General features: G+C 30.3%; 2 protein-coding genes across 4 annotated transcripts in view; one reads left to right on the top strand and one right to left on the bottom strand.

Moving 5' to 3' along the window:
• The window catches only part of LOC130451610 (protein couch potato), an 889684-nt gene that overhangs the window by 691799 nt on the left and 183978 nt on the right, over positions 1 to 13907 (bottom strand). The window lies entirely within an intron of this gene.
• The window catches only part of LOC130451572 (elongation of very long chain fatty acids protein 7-like), an 82818-nt gene that overhangs the window by 28869 nt on the left and 40042 nt on the right, over positions 1 to 13907 (top strand). The window contains exon 1 of one of the 3 annotated variants that reach the window (XM_056790688.1): positions 6208 to 6364. The exons of the other annotated variants lie outside the window; for them this stretch is intronic. The gene's annotated coding sequence lies outside the window, so the exon portion shown is untranslated. Of the gene's footprint in view, positions 1 to 6207; positions 6365 to 13907 lie in introns of those variants that run through there. 3 annotated transcript variants of the gene reach the window in all.

Here is a 13907-nt window from a genome sequence, read left to right as displayed (position 1 = left end):
ATTACGGGCTGAACGCCTTCATAATCACCAGAAAAAGGCACTGTTGTTGTAGCTCTTTTATCCTAAAACAATATTAGATAAAAGATAAAATTAAAAAATATATATAGAAAAGATCAACATACTGAAAATGGATATGCTACAACAGTAAAATTTCCCATGATTGTAGCTACTAGGACCACTAGGTAAATATTCGGATCCCGAATCCACAAAAATATGGATGCGGACTATACATGCGTTTGACCTAAGTATCTTATTCCAGGGTTTACTATTCAACTACGATATTATTCCAACGTTTATTTTAAATATATCATTTGTTTCCACAAGTGTCATTTTGGGATACAGATCAATTTGAGCTTGTTGCCACATGTGGCAACATGGGCTTGAAGGGGTTAAATTATCAGTTTTCATTATTATTATCGATTCATATTCAGATGATGGCTTCTTGGCGATTTTTTGAGGTAGACGATACAGGGTGGTATAGTGAAAAAGGTTTAAATGAAAATAGTCAGTGGACATTTCCAATGTCGAAGAGTTATTTCGGACGTGCTTTTGATGAACTTTTCCAGTATAGAAGGCTGTTTATCACAGTATTTCTTCCAAATAATTTCTAGGAAACTCTATTCTTTTATTTCTTCTGTTTCTTTTTGTTCTAGAGCTTTGTAGAATTTTATTTGTAGTATATAAATAAGTTTATGTAGCGCAGTTAGTCCAGTTTTAAATGAATAGTCGTAGCAGAAATAACGAATTAGTAAAAGTAATCGCAGAAGTAAATTATTCTAAGTGTATTGTATAGTGTGTAAATGAATTAAGAACGTAAGAAACAGTGTTTATTAATTCATCCCACGAATAAAAAGAGTGTAAATAACAAACGTTGCACTATAAATATTTAGATACCCTTCGGTGTGCTTTAATAAAGTGTGATTTTAAACATGAAAAACTTGACAACCGAATGATTATCATAGAAGTATTGAGACATACCGAAGACACAAACAAAATGAATATGGTTCGATTGATTATTGTAAAACTCATGTCTTAAGTTCTCTTTGCTCACAGAGGAAACATATGATTACTTTACAGACTGGCAGTAAAGATGATTTATACCAAATATATTGTTTTTATCTCAAAAAACATTTTCTAATCCTAATTCTAAAGTTTATTCTACATCGGTAAACAGAAGGGATGAAGAGATCGATAGAATAAAAGTCCATTGTGACGTTATAAGGCAGAATCTTGAAATGCTCTTCCAACTTCAAAAAACTATCCTCCATCCTCCGTAGACTCCGTAAGTGTGTAAAAGTGCCTACTTCGAACATTTATTATAGTTTTTTTTTAATTTTTCTACTGCAAGCTAACCAGCTGAATTTTTATACATTTCAGTTTTTTCCTTATGTAAATAACACGATGTTCAACAGTATGCAGTTTATTTAGAAATGTTTTATTGTGTTTTTATACCTCCTGTAAGTATTCTCAATAGATAATTACAATTTATGGTAATTTTCTTGGGAATATCTATTTAAGGCGCAAGCTTTCCTTGGCATGTACAACGATCTAAAAATCTAAATATCTCCTAAATCATAAATATTATTGAGTTAAACAAAAAATACTTTTTGTTGAAAGATTGAGAAATTTATTTGTACCATCTTTAGATTGTCCCTGTAGAAGTTACATATTGTTAATCATTGGGCATGAGCCGCCCCTGGCCCTCATATATTGGTTTAGAATTATCTAATGCGTCAAACACAATATATGGACATACATAATCATTCATTTGAAATTCATAATGTTAGAATGTATAATTTAGTCATTTCTTAGGTTTCAACTTCTTATAATTTGAAGTAATTGAGTAATTTCTTTTCTATGGGAACATTAACAAATGATAATATTTCTTAATCTGGCAATGACTGATAACAGTTGATCGTTGAATTATTTTTCAAACAATGTGGCGGATTAGAAAATGTTTTCTGAGATAAAAACAATATATTTGGTATAAATCATCTTTACTGCCAGTCTGTAAAGTAATCATATGTTTCCTCTGTGAGCAAAGAGAACTTAAGACATGATGTTTACAATAATCAATCGAACCATATTCATTTTGTTTGTGTCTTCGATATGTCTCAATACTTCTATGATAATCATTCGGTTGTCAAGTTTTTCATGTTTAAAATCACACATGGACGTTTATGGACGTTTATTCTACCGATCTCTTCATCCCTTCTGTTTACCGATGTAGAATAAACTTCTATTGTGACGCTATAAGGCAGAATCTTTGAATGCTCTTCCAAGTTCAAAGAAATATTCCCCATAGACTCCGAACATTTATTATAGTTTTTTTTATTTGATGAGTTATTTATGTTACACAATGTTCGATAGTATGCAGTTTGAAATGTTCGATTGTGTTTCAATACCTCCTGTAAGTATTTCCAATAAATAATTACAATTTATGATAATTTTATTCAGAATGTCTCTTTATGGCGAACAGTTGAACAAATTGATTGAACAATTAATTTTTTATATTTTTAAATTTTAGAGGTTGTTTCTATAATAGTTACGGACTGTTAACCATTAGTCATGAGCCGCCCCTGGTATTCAGATATTAGTGTGAAATTATTTATTCTGTCAAACATACTACAGGGATATACGTAATCATTGTAAATGCTCAATGTTGGATTGTATAATTTAGAAAATATACTTAAATATAAGTTCTGATTTCGCGACTATTGCACAGCATCATTTTCACGTCAATCTACTCACATGTATCAATTCCAGGAATACCCTGTATTTCACAAACCACAACGCCAATAATAATTAATTCCGACAATAGATTGAAATTCAGTCAGCCAATTATCCTATAAAACTGTAAGCTATCCCATCTTTTTAGGATTAAAGCTATTTTAGGATTAAAGCTAGTTGTGTACATAGAGGAATACGTCTTTCTCGAATTTGCAAACTAATTTTTGACAATGTAGTCACAAAGAATTTTATTATAAGAATTATATGACAATATTGTGGAGACACCGCTGGAGACGACAGATGCTTTTCTAATTTTTCCTTTACCGTATTTTTTTACTCTTTAAATTGAGCATTGAATAAAAATATCAATTAAGAACGATGGACATTTCTCTTTTGAAAGAATAATAATGATTATAATAGTCCTTATAATATTGGAAATATATTTTTTGATGTTATATTTTTTCTGTGTATTTTATCCAGCAGTCTTAGGTATATATAAACATGCCATTATAATTACAAGAATTCAAGACAAAAAATGGAACAGATTTTGATTCTTTATATAAAAAACAAGACAATGGTTAGGCGTAAAAAAGACAACAAATTTTTACGAGGAAACTCCATGTTTCTAATAAGATCAGAAAATAATATATATTTTTTATTAAAAAACTAAAAAAGGGAATCAATATAAAGGCTCTAAATCTACAAAACAAATTGTATACACATAATTACTTTGTTACCTCGTTAGCTAAAAATATGAAAACTTCATTGTCTTTCAAGTGCAGTTTGGAAAATATTTTCCTTGATTGTAGCATGGTATCGTGGTCAATAAAACTCCATCAAATAAGTGCCTACTTACTAATAATTAATCCTGATAGTGTCACTTACCTATAACAAAAAAAGAAATTATGAGAACGATATAAATATTACAATATTAAATTTTTCTGCAAGTTTTCTGCAGATGTGGTTTGAAATACTGATTAGACAAAGTGAAATTATTAAACAATAAACATCAACTTGGTGATTCTATAATTTGGATTTGCCATATGTAGGGTGAAAACGGAATATTTCTAGAAAATTTTTATTCAAAATGTTAATTGAATATCCACAATCTACCTCTTAATAAATTGTATGCAATTATTCATTCGATGAAACAGTTCGTTGTTTTTTTTTCATTGGCCGTTATGATATCATGGTATTTGGTGAAGAACATACCTTTTCTAAAATAATTTGAACTACAAGAAGTTACTCTGAATCACAATTTAACAATTAGAAAACAATGAGGAGGATTGAATAACTTTAATTTCTTATTTGAGAAAAAAATGATAAGTATGGCTGGAGTATGAGCGGAAAGACTATTATGAGTCGAGTCGTTTTTGGACACCATTTCTCCATGTCATCGTAAACTATCAGAGATGTCACATTACAATAAATTCACAATATTATTAAAACAGAATGGTATACGAAGCCAGCTTGATCCTCAAAATATTTAAACTTCAATTCGTGTCATCCCATGTCACAAAAAAGATCAGTTAAAATAAGTTTGGTTGATAGATCTATCCAACTATCAGATCCTGAATGTAGATACCGAGTTATTCTAAATGCAAAAACTGCATTGAAAGGAATAATCATCCGTAAAAAACTAAAAACCATATATTCAACAAAAGGATGAACAGCTCCCATGTCAATTAAGAAAAAAAAAAGAAACAAAACATCAAAACATGCAACATTTCTCCTTACAATATGTAAAAGAACTTTCCCCACAATTATTGAATTATTCCAATAATATAAACGACATAATACATTATCCAAATATTTCACTAAACTAAAATCTAAAACATCAAAAAACAGCCCGTTTACTCTGCAGAAAACTAGAGACCTCTGTTATATGACAATATAAAGAAAAACTTACACATGAATCCAAATGTGTTGTCATATATTAATATTCTGTTTTATCTTCAAAAGGTTTATTCTAATATATTTAATTTCTCTTCTAAAGCATTAGTTCTTCACGTACTAATTGTTATTATGGCAAGGATTCATTTCATTATATATGTAGTGTTTACTAACAAAAAAAGAGAAAACTGGAAAATCTCAGACTTTCTGAAAGAGACTTATGACTAATATTTTGGTTTCAAACTAGATGAACCATAGGTCAAGAAGTGTGTTATATAGGCCTTGAATCCAAACGGTTGTGGAAACAATGGAAATATCCTCAATTAAACTATGGTATTCCTATGATCTGGATAGAGCCAAGGATTCATTTTAATGAAAGTTACTTTTGTATAAAGACTGCTAAAGTTGTTGATCAGAATTTAACTTAAAGATATTCAGACTTACACTCCACTCCATTTTCTGTAGTACACAATGACAGTCTTCCTTATTCTATCTAACTTTCAAAAGTAATTCACATGCCCTCACGTTGCCAAGTTTATATAAATCGGTACAATCTACCAGTAAAAGTGAATATGAGAAAGAGTTATTTCCTCGAAATTAACTCATTGATTTAGTACGTGATCTCAATTCATCAACATCAATATTACAGCATACAGAACGTGTGAAAGTGAGTTATAACTAATTAATGGAAGAAACGAAGGTTGTAGGGTAATTATTATTCTAGACATGGGTTTAATAGAATGCAAATTAACTGAGTAGTGCCTGCGTATTGATATTGTATAAGAAGTTGAAATACATCTCAGTGTAATGGACAATTTGTGTGGATTTGGAAATGGTTAACTAATCACTTGATAGAAATTGGTAAAAATAGGTTTGACTTTGCTGTAAATTCCGTAAAAGCCTATGTAATGAAAAAACCGCTGGTAAGCAGAGACAAAAGCATCCACCATTACTCACATACAATTCGGTGTAGAAAAGTTGGCAATTGATAAAAGATATAAATTCCAACATAGTTACGACTCTTTCGGAAAGTGAGGATTGAACAAGTGAATGGCTTTAATTGGAATATGGCATATATTTTCTTTATTTAATTCAACGTAGAATCATTTTTTAAAACAAAACTGATATTATAACTATATCTGTAATTCCATTCGATGTGCTACGATTCTTGTAATATCAAATTAAAATGAAAATTAAATAAACGATTTTAAAGATTAATAATGTCTCAGGTCTTAGAAAATAATGATAAATCCAATCGCGAACGCGTCCCGTTTGATAACTATAAACACAATAACTGCCATGCATTCCCCCTAACAATAAAACTTCACAAGTTTGTTGAGATCATGTTATAGCGTGTCTAAAAATTTCCAGAATAATTCTTATTTATTGTATCAAATAAGTAACGTTAATTGGATCTGATATATAAAAATAAAAAAATGTTTGATTCTATGACTGGATATAATACAAGGTAGAGTTAGCGCCGATAATTCAAACTAGTAATTAATACTATGCTAACGAGCACGTAATTTAGAAATTAAATACTATTTTAAATAATAATCAGTGAATTTCACATTAAAAATTTTTAGATATGAATATGAATAATTTTCATGAAACAAAGGTGTTTGGAGTGCGGAGTTAGAAAAAGTGCTTGGAGAAACAATATTGCCAACCTTAAAAGTAGAAGTGTGATTTAAGTTAGATAAATTTGTAGGATATACGGTTAATCTAAAAGTGGTTCCAGGTAAGTAGTTCCAACAAGGATTCATTTTCCAAAATTCTGGCTCGTGAATATGAGGTTTCTGGCCAGTGGACCAAACTGTTTTTTTCATTAATTTTTAAAAAAATTGGGAAGCAACAGCTTATTATTCTTCGTCATATAACAAATAATTGAAAAACTACTTTTTCAATAGTTATCAAGAATTCTTTAATCATGTTAAAACATGATTAATCTCCATCTAATTCACTAAAATATTATCATGATATAATAACAGTTTTCAATTCAATCATATAACAATTTAAGTGAAAATAAAAAATGCCATTTTATATACTTTCCGTCACTTTTCTGACAATTGATTTAATTGGACAACTTCAGCAACTTCTCTGATGTCTGGTGGTTATATTGTTTCAAAAGGTACTCCAATCTATAAATTGTTTCAAAAACCATGGTACGTTAAGAAACAGAAATACGAAAAACACTCTCAATATCGCTGATAACTTAGTGGTAATGCTGCAAGCATTTAAACTGGAGGTTCCGGGTTCTAATCTGGTCTAGGAAAATGTACAGAAAGCATCTGACCTCAATAATTAATACCTTGAAAAATAATATGCACCTGCAGCAACCTGTATCTTTACAACACTATACAAAATAAGTGAGTGAATTTGAGAATTCTGATACATTATAATAATTTTCCAAAGAAAAAAAGAAGCAATAATAAGTCACAAAATATATAACCATCAAACAACAATAACCATCAACTTTAACCGACAACACATTCAAAATAAACACAAATCAAAAAAATTTTGAAATCCACTGTGGTTTCCTTCACTTGTATAAGAACTTTTACACAAGTTATCCAATAAACTTATGTCTTTGGACCTCGTAGCAATGTTTTTAAATCAAAATCAAAGTTCTTCAATGACCCCAATGAATGGTAAACGGAAAGTTGGTAATCAAAAATCTATTTTTAGAAATGGATTGGATTTCAAATGTATAAATATATCTCATGAATTATCTAATTGAGGAATTGGCTATTAATTTTCAATAAATTAGTGTTCATACTATATAACACATCTTGTTAACACGTAAATTCATAATAGAATTACAAATTTCTATTGAACAAGCAGCATAGTTATGTTTTCAAACTTAAATTTGTGAGAAAAGAATTACTCAGCTCTATTTCTAGATGTCGTTGAACTATTCAATAATATAGGGTATGGAGGTCTCGTTACTTGTTTTTTGGGTTGTACAGTGACAGTATGTTGTTCAGTACTTTGTTCAACACTATGTTTCTATTTGTAACTTTTTTGTTTAATGTGTTGCTAATGGCATTCATTATTTTATTAGCAGTCATTAGTATATTAGTTGCAGAGTTATTTATGTACTGCTCAGCACGGTAGAGGATTTTCATTATTTTTTAGTACATGTGTGAAATAAGTTACTTTCTTAGGTAAAAATGAGTGTGCAATCTATCATTTTCATATGTAGTCATAGGAAAATACATTTTTTCAATGATACAGTTTAATCAACTTTTTACTTTTTATTAAGTACGAAAAAATTGGGAATTTAGAAAAAGTTCATCAAATAACATAATTCAATACATTCAATCAAACCAATGACGTTGTCCATTAACTTTTTATCAATATTCTAAGCGCGATCGACATCATCCCAGAGATACTCAAGAAAAAGTCTTGCAAAATGGAGAAGGGCACCATCTTGTTGAAACCAAATGTGTATTGGCATGTTCGAAAACATATTAACAAACAAAAGTATTTCACATATTGTAATCTGTAATTTCTCCACTTTCCGCATTTAGTATAGACAGTTTATTTTTCAAAACATACATTGTTCTTGAGTAAAATTAGGTTGGTGTCTAGTTGGTCCATTAATGGTTCACAAAATTGCAGTCTACGATCGAAATGATCTTTCAAAAATTTTTTTATTTCTTTTACACACCTGTTGTCTATAAATTGTTTCCATATTTATTTACAACTCACTTTACTTTGCGATATTGGCGAACAGGTCAAGTTATATGTAGAAAGAATTAGATTATTCTAAAAATTAAGACGTAAAAATATCATATTTTGTAAACATGTGTCAGCGTTTATTTCACTATAAAATAGGATTGTTGAAAATACCTTTTAATGAAAGTTACTTAATCCGATTGTGAAATTAATTAAGTTCATTTGCCTATAAAATTGTAATCAGTGTGTTGTTGTATTATTAACGTTTTTAAATACGAATTCTCGAAAGTTAAATTTATAAATGGCGCAGTCGCAGTAGGATTCGTGCGGTCGCGAATTGTACGCAAGTGCGGTGAGAGACTCAACTACGTATTTTAATACAGAAGCGCGAATATCTACGTTTTCTTCGAGGGACAGAAACTTCAGATCACTGTAAGTACAAAGCCTACTTATTTTTGTAATTTTCCTTTTTTACTCTATCCTTATCAATCAGTTGAGTAAGGAGGAGATAATTTATTAATATTAATTATTTTTATGAACAATTTAGATAATTTATCAAGTACATTTGATACATTAAATATGAAATAAGACAAAAACAATCCAGATTTATCAGATATGGCATCGGTAAATCTAAAACCCTTTTACTAGGATTTATTTTAACTGAATCTTGAAAATATGAAACCATACGGTGGAGATATTGATACTCAAAACAAATTCATAAATAGAAGTCAAAAATTAATTGAAACATAGGCTATTTACAATGATCATGTTATAAATATACATATGTATTAGAATGTACACGGGAAAAATTAATAGGAAAAGCAGAGGTAGGAAATAGGATGGAGTTAAATACATGGCCAAAAATTGAAGAAGCACTAACACAAAGTTTTTGCAACAGACGTTGCATATTTTACAAGAGCTAACAAGAGCAAAACCGTTTAAAAATGAAAACTTAATAACATTTGTACCGTCTACAATACGCTCGAGCGACTTCATTCACTTATTTATTATGGAACTGTTGCAGTACTCCGTCCCCATAATCAGCAAATATAAGTGACAAATATCCGTACCAATAACCCCAACAAAAAACCCTGGTGGCAACGCTGCCTAGAACATTCCATCGATACCATCAGGAGTGAGCTAGGACACCTAACGGAGTACAAGAATTGTGCACAACAGTCTAAACGCTTGAGTAACCACATCAGAAAAATATTCAAGAAAATAGGTATTCACACACATCATCCAGAGCATCAACATTTGCGTGAGTATATTGAGCTGCTTCAGCAGAAGCTGAAAGAGAAATCTCCAAACATTTATCAAGATACATTAAGTGAACAAAGAAGAAGCTACAGAATAATACTTTTCATAGCAACCAAAAAGTATTTTACAGGAAACTTGTAGCTACGCCTAATAAAAACACCAATCAACCTATACCATCGAAGTAGACATTGGAAAAATATTAATCCTCATTGAGGTCAACTCCCAATATCCACAAGAGAAATGCCAACTAGATAGCAGTTGAATAGATGCTATTAAATATTGTTCCGATGTAGTTTGATGATTTCATACTGAAAGAAATCACTGACGTAATCCAAAATATTAGTTGATAGTATCCAAAACTTCTGCTATAAGAAATTCCCGAGCGTACACGGGTAATTAACGAAGCAATTTTTTTACCCGCTACAGAACCCAGAAGATATTCCGATGTTTTTAGCACTGGGTGTCACTTATTTACTTCCAAAGAGCTCCCACACGTTTGACCCCACTCAGTACAGACCTATCAGGTCCCTACCCACTTTATATAAGATACTTACAGCTTGTATCGCTAACAGAATTTATTAGCACGTCGAGGAAAATAACAAAGGAACAGAAATATTGCAGAAGAGATCATCAAGGATGCAAAGAATAACTTATCATGGACTCTGTGATACTTCGGCAAGCACAGAGAGATTACCAAAATACACCATCTGTTGCCAATTGTAATTAAATCTAGATCTTTACCCGCATTCCGCAATAATTTGAGGGCATATTTACTTGAAAGTGCTTTCTACTCTGTGAACGACTTCTATTCTAATAATAATCTTTAATTTTTGCTATGGACTTATTTATTAATTATTACCTATTACTATTATCTATAATTTAGCAACTCATTATGGTTTTATTCTGTATATTGAAATTTTTGTTTTATCTCCATTCTGTTATTTTTATGTTTGTTCTTTAGTTTTTACAAGCTTTTGTCTACAAATTGTAACAATTTTTTGACAATAAAGCATTTCTCTCTCTATAATACGTCGATTCTCCACCGATATACATATGGAGTTTGGACTGTCTAAGTGCATTCTCTACATATCTAGAAGGGCATTGTCATGAACGGAAATGTGTAACTTCCCAACGGAGATATATATACCTAAGATTTCAACAGGCTAAGTTGCTGGACCACAAGCAGGCAAAATCCAGGATCAGTACACCATAAGAGTGGAGTCACTTATGAAATCCGAATTAAATGAAGGCAATTTAGTCCAGGCAATCAACACCTATGCCACACCTGTTTCAACGTACTCTTTTGGAATCCTGAACTGGACGAAATTAGAGCCAGAGGGTATTCAGAGGTTGACACAAACAATAATGATGAAGAACAACAACCATCACCCGTAGTCATCCACTAATAGAACGACATTACTCCGAAAAGAGTGTGAAAGAGGCTTGATTGTCCTTCTTAAGCTGCACTCTCGACAGGTAATAAAACTACGTGAATTCTTTCATACTAAATCTCCCCTCAACCCCACATCGCCAGAATCTGATTTAAATATAGTTTTGGACACCGAGAAGCTGGAACAGTGGTCACGAAAGGCGCTGCACGATTGACATCATCACGACCTCAACCAGACGCATGTTGACAAAGAAGCTTCAAACAGATGGTTTACTAGTGGTAATCTCTTTCCAGAGACAGAAGGCTTTATGATGGCTGTCCAGGATCAAGTTGTTAACAAGAATAACTACAAGAAAAATATTATTAAGACTCCGAACACTGACAAATGTAGAAAGTGCCAACAAACATCAGAGACCATCCAATATATAACATCTGCTTGTAGCGAGTCAGCTAATGATGACTATCTACACCGGCATAACCAAGTGTACAATATCATCGACCAGAAACTGCCTAACAAGTTCGGTCTTCTCAATACATATACACCGTGTTACAATTACCAGCCGCAAAAAGTGCTCCAAAATGACAATTGTAGACTCTATTACGATAGGTCCATTATCACCGATAGACAGGTGACGAATAACAGACCTGTCATCGTGGTTGTTGATAGAAGAGTCAATTCAGACCTTCTTGTCGATGTAGCTATACCGAACACTGATAACGTTCTCAACAAACACCAGAAGAAACTGTTGAAATACACGGATCTCGCAATTGAGATAAAACAGATGTACCACAGCGAAAATGTGGAAATAGTTCCAGTTATTTTTTCAGCGACTGGTGTCGTGCTTAAGACCTTGGAAAATAGCATCGGCAAACTGGAATTACCAAAAAACACCTCCGCCGATATCCAGTAGGCTGTAATATTGAATACTTGCTACACAGTGCGTAAGTTCATCATGTGAACCGAACCTAATTCTTTTTATACATTGTATCCAAGAAATGTGATTAATACCGGCTCTAAGCTGAGTAGTACATAAGTCTTTTGCATAATAAGAATAGTAAGCCATTAAATAATTATTCAAATCATCATCAGTATTATAAAAGAAATCATTTTAACTGCCCACAAAATAATAATTACAATAAATAGAATAATAATAATTACAACAATAATTTTCCCAGTCAACCAATTAATATAAACTCCATACCACAACAACGAAGAAACTATCCGATAATGCTCAGGATTTTGGTCCCATGAAAAACGTTGAAATACATTTTACTTCTACCAATTCAATACCACAAATACAAAAATTCATAGAAACGAAAGAATTGGAATTAAATCATTCTAAAAATGAAATGAAAAATTAAAACTGATCTTGGTAAATTATTTGAAGAAGATAAATTGAATGTAACGGAAAAAACCTCGGAAGAAAAGATTATGATAGAATAAGAAATTAATAGTGATACAAAAAAGGATTTAGGTACAGAGTTATTCAATAAAGCCAAGCTAGATGTAGAATTTCAATATACAGGATTAGATGAATTAAAAATTAATGGAAATAATACTGAAATTTGAGTAGAAGAAAATACAATTAATGCAATTAAATGAAAAAATAATTAAAGTGAATAATGATATAACAATGGAAGGATATAAATAATGTAATAAAAATGGATAACGAAATATTAGAAAATGAATGTTATAGAACCTAATTAAATATATATGATAATATATATTGAATATACAGAATCAAAATAATATGATACATAAAAGAGAGATGGATAGTGAGAATGAGAAAATTGAAATAAATTGTGAAAAAATTAACAAAGAATTTTGTGGGAATAATAATAAGATAAATCTAAAATATTTTAATAAATAATTTCATACTATACTAAATAAGAAAAGAATAGAAGAACTGTTTTGGAAACATAGATATTATCATTCTTTAAAGTGGTACGCAATTTGAGAAATAAAAAAATAAATTTTTATAATAAGACTTTTCTTTCTGGTTTATTATGTTATAGGAATAGGTAAGAATTAGAATCAATATAAATTATAATAAGTAAAATACATAGATTAGTTGAAATTCTTAGAATATAGAATAATAAAAAAAATATTAATTATTATTGATTAGAATAAGAAATTTAATAATATAATTCATGATTTCGTTTATTCAACTAGAAAACGAAGGAAATAATATAAAAATTATAGTCAATATAATACAAATAAAACACTTATAATTGAAACAATACAAAAAACAAATGTAAGTAAATTTATCAGAACAGATCTATCTGTTCAAAAGTCGTAGAAAATTTTGTTAATAATCGTGAAGTATGTTAAATGAATAATTGAATTTAATATAACATATCAATGTTATGTTATATAATATAAAAACGAGAAAATCCGCTTATCTCTCGGTACGGTCAACCTATATCCAGTGTAACCGGAGTTTCTATAGTTAAAAATCTATTAAATTATATTACTCATCACGGTTTACCGTATAAGATAACAGCTGATTGTGGTTCAGAGTTCAAAAATAATGACCTGTAAAACTTTATAATAATAATAATAACATAAAATTGAATTGCACTATATTACAGCAAAAAAATGGTAATTCAAATTTACTAGTCGAAAGATTTAATTCCAGTTTGATTTGACATTTTCCTTGTTTGAGAGAAATTGATAAACATATGACATCAGATCAGACATTATATCATTCATCTACCGATGTTGATCCCATTAGTATTTAATTTTTTTCTAAACATTGTTTCTCAAATAACTATTGTTTTCTATTTCTGTTGCTCCTTTTGGGTTTCCATTTTATTGCTCCCCTTCTAATATAATTGTACTTTCTTTGTATGTACAGTGTACTTTTATTCTTGATTATTTCTCCTTCAATATTTTAAAATCCTATAATGAAATAATAGGATGACGAAAACCATGATTGATACTTGAAACAGT

The sequence above is a fragment of the Diorhabda sublineata genome, chromosome 1, assembly GCF_026230105.1.
Source record: "Diorhabda sublineata isolate icDioSubl1.1 chromosome 1, icDioSubl1.1, whole genome shotgun sequence".
NCBI classification, from domain to species: Eukaryota; Metazoa; Arthropoda; class Insecta; order Coleoptera; family Chrysomelidae; genus Diorhabda; species Diorhabda sublineata.
Note: the sequence above shows the minus strand (reverse complement) of the source record. Positions and strands in the feature narration are given on the sequence as shown.